Genomic DNA, 4,007 nt, shown 5'->3' with positions numbered 1-4,007 from the left:
ACTGCAGATCTTAGATTATGATAATGTCACATACCTGATAAATTTCATATCGGCATCATTTGGCTATTCATCATCCAGTTGTTTCTATCAGATCAGATCCTTTTAGGTTAATCTACTGTTTTCATCATGTACTGTTGGGTGCATTTGCTGTTTCCACATTTTGGAAGATCAGCAAGTACTAGCTATGCTTCATCCAGTTGTTTCCATCAGTGTCCAGTTGGGTGCATCTGCTGTTACACAGGTCTTGCTGAGATCATTGTCCATCAAGTTTGTCTGTGTTACAAGTAATTGTTTCCACCAATTCCTTTTGGGTGTAGCTGGTGTTTTCACATATTGGAAAATCATTGTCCATCAAGTTTGCCTCAAGATTCATGATGGCCTTGCCTCCTCAAGATTTATTTCACTGTCTTTTTAGAAGTATTTGCTGTTTTCCCTTCTTTCCGCCAATTCCTTTTTGGTGCAGCGCAGGTGTTTTCACATATTGGAAAATCATTGTCCATCAAGTTTGCCTCAAGATTCATAATGGCCTTGCCTCCTCAAGATTTATTTCATTAAGTCCTTTTAGAAGTATTTGCTGTTTTCCCATCTTAAAAGAGGTTCATCAAGCTTGTCTGCACTCCAGCAGTTTCCACAAGGTTCTGTTGGCTGCAACTGCAGTAAGAGTCAGAAGAAAATAAATGAAGAAAATGCATCACTGAAGTTTTTTTTTAAGGAAAATCCTCTTAAACTTTTTGAACAATTGTTATGTTGTCTCAACAGTTTATGCTTTATATTATTAAGCAAACATTCAATATTGGTGTAAAGAGTTGGTTTATCTAGCTGAACATCATAACAAAAGTTAGGTATTGCTGATTTTAAGAAACAAGATCAGCTAAAATTTTAGCCAGCTAGTTAATTTGACTTTGTTAATAAACTGCAGATCTTAGATTATGATAAAGTCACATACCTGATAAATTTCATATCAGCATCATTTGGCTATTCATCCTCCAGTTGTTTCTATCAGATTCTTTTAGGTTAATCTACTGTTTTCATCATGTACTGTTGGGTGCATTTGCTGTTTCCACATCTTGGAAGATCAGCAAGTACTAGCTATGCTTCATCCAGTTGTTTCCATCAGTGTCCAGTTGGGTGCAGCTGCTGTTACACAGGTCTTGTTGAAGTCATCTGCTGTTTCAACATCTTGGAAGATTAGCATCCATTGGCCCTGCCTCCTCCAGCTGTTTCAAACATGTCATGCCCTTGTTTACAATCGCAAACTTTTTCGTCTCTGACCAGTAGAGCTAAAAATAAGCCAGGCTAAAAAGAATAAGTCAGCCAGTAAATTTGACATGGTTAATTAAATGATCCTTAATCATGATTTTCTCATATACATGTACCTGATCAGTGTCAATTATCTCTTTTGATATGTCTTGTTTGGAAGGTCAACATCATCAGGCAAGTCTCCTCCAGTTGTATCCACCTGTTGGGTCCAGCTTCTGTATCCACCAAGTCCAAGGAGTGCATCTACTGTTTCCATCATGTCCTGTTGGGTCCATTTGCTGTCTCCAACATGGTCAGTAGGATACATCTGCTGTTTCCATCAAGGCCAGTGGAGTGCATCTGCTGTTTCCATCAAGGACAGTAGGGTGCATCTGCTAAAAATATCAACAGCTTTTTTTCACTGCATGCATTTTACACCAAAATACCCTAGTCAGTCCCTTTCAACTAAGATTTCATTTCCCTAATTTCTTAGATTTACATAACTTTTATTCTGTTTCTTAAATTTTTGGTCTTTAATTTGTTTAAAATGAACACATACCGTAAATCTGGAAATTTTTACGTTGATTTTATTTTGCGAACCTGGGTCAAAATGCTGTTGATTAATTTTTACGTTTCAAAATTTTGCGAATGACCACGTCTTTGTTTACATTTCTTATTGTTAAATTATTTTTAAGAAAAATATTTTTGCGAATGCAATGAACTCGCAAATTTGCTAACAATTTATCAACAGCAAAAATTTCCAGATTTACGGTAATAAAGGTGACCATTTAATAAAGTTTTATAGAATATTTCATTGAAAAAATAAAATGACCACCTGAGAAAGATCTCTGTTGTTATAAAGATGATTACTATGAAGTTTGGCTGTATATATTATTGATTTGAAATGGAATATTATAAAGCTAATTGTCTAACAATAATACTTCATTTCAGTTTTCCATATACAGCAAAACTCATTTAGTAGGAACACAGATGTTGCCAAATCACAGTTATAGTGAAGTTATCTTGGATCTCCCAGCTTTATAAATTTAATAAATTCCATATTTGGAAATAACGAATTACGGATAGTGATTTTATAGTTCCGATGACTTCGTTTTACCCGAGTTTAACTGTATTTTTCAATTATTATCAATTATTTTTCAATTATTATCAATTCAATATTTTCTATCTTACCTTATCGATGATGGTTTAGAATTTGGCTTATTTCTCTTCATCTTTAGTGAATTGTCCAACTACAAAATACTAACAAAATTTTAAAATAGAGCTAAAATAATAGATACAGTAAAACTTGTTTGGTACAAAGACAGATATTGTGAATTCACAGATATAGTGAAGTTATCTTGAATCCCTAGCTTTAAAAATTTTGTGAAATCATTTCACGAATATAACAAATTATGCATATAGCGAAATATTAATGTCATAGGTTCCAGCGACTTCTTTAAAACCAAGTTTTACTGTATTAAGGCCCTCGATAAGACGGATGTTTTGGGTGAAACACACTGTTTCCTCATTATCCAACATGTCTAATGTTGATGCTAATGCACAACACAACAATGAACATTAGACATATTCCTTGGAATAATAAATGCAATAACAAATAAAACTCAGAACAATAATAATTAACATAAATTCATAACTATCATAACAAATAACTAAAAATCTCAACTAAAGCAAATAACTAAAACTCATAACTATAAAAAATAACTAAACTTATAACAACTAAATAAAACTTATAACAATAACAACTAACTAACACTCATAACAATAACAAATACTTAAAAATCACAACAAAAGCAAATAACTTGAGCTCCTTACAAGTAAAATTCATGACTGCCTCAATAACAAATAACTGAAACTCATAACAATGTCAACTAATAAATACCTTAAAAACATAATGTAACAAATAACAAATAAAACATGAAAATTAACAACTTTTACAACCCTCATAAACAAAAAAACTATAACAACAACTCAATAAACAAATAACAATAATAAAAACCTAATGAACAAATAACAACATATACTAACAAAGGAAACAAAATAGAAATCAAAAAGTAAGAACTAAAATAACAAAGAGACCTAACATCAAAATAATACAAAAAAAACCTCCAGTCCAGCGTTGTTGGCATGCTGTTCCAATATGCCCAGCCTCCTCCAAATCCTCCAACGATGAAGAGCCAGCCCGCCTCCAACTGCACATTTCCAACGATGATATCCCGGCAAAGAGAGAACAGAGAAGATTAGACAAAGAAAAAACAACAGAACAAAAAAACAGAAAGAAAGAACTACTACAAAATATGTGTTGAGAGTGGGTGAGGGAAGGGAAATGTTAGTACAAATTAGTAAGAGTGCACAAATGATAATGAAACCAACTCACCTTTGCTTTTCCTTAACAACTAAGCAATACCTCTACTCCAGCGTTGTTGGCATGCTGTTCCAATATGCCCAGCCTCCTCCAAGTCCTCCAACGATGAAGAGCCCGCCGCCTCCAACTGCATCATTTCCAACGATGATATCCCGGCAAAGAGAGAACAGAAGATTAGACAAAGAAAAAACAACAGAACAAAAAAACAGAAAGAAAGAACTACTACAAAATATGTGTTGAGAGTGGGGGAGGGAAGGGAAATGTTAGTACAAATTAGTAAGAGTGCACAAATGATAATGAAACCAACTCACCTTTGCATTTCCTTAACAACTAAGCAATACCTCTACTCCAGCGTTGTTGGCATGCTGTTCCAATATGCCCAGCC

At 33.9% G+C, this 4,007-nt stretch overlaps 1 long non-coding RNA gene across 3 annotated transcripts; it reads right to left on the bottom strand.

Annotated features, from left to right (window-relative positions):
* Window positions 1-285: 285 nt before the first annotated feature.
* Window positions 286-3,772, bottom strand: LOC134245485 (uncharacterized). Of its 3 annotated transcripts, none has more exons than XR_009987441.1 (4): window positions 2,431-3,772; window positions 1,377-1,634; window positions 947-1,296; window positions 286-651 (listed from the first exon to the last, which is right to left on the bottom strand). It is a non-coding gene; the product is annotated as an uncharacterized LOC134245485 (long non-coding RNA). The 3 variants fall into 3 exon arrangements; XR_009987440.1 differs by having other exon boundaries at window positions 947-1,280; XR_009987442.1 differs by having other exon boundaries at window positions 947-1,280; window positions 1,377-1,631.
* Between the last annotated feature and the right edge of the window lie 235 nt (window positions 3,773-4,007).

Source organism: Saccostrea cucullata, unplaced genomic scaffold (assembly GCF_032062105.1).
Source record: "Saccostrea cucullata isolate Sc308-1 unplaced genomic scaffold, CSIRO_AGI_Scuc_v1 ctg923, whole genome shotgun sequence".
Lineage (NCBI taxonomy): Eukaryota > Metazoa > Mollusca > Bivalvia > Ostreida > Ostreidae > Saccostrea > Saccostrea cuccullata.
The sequence above is the reverse complement of the archived record's forward strand: the minus strand, read 5'-3'. Positions and strand labels throughout refer to the sequence as shown.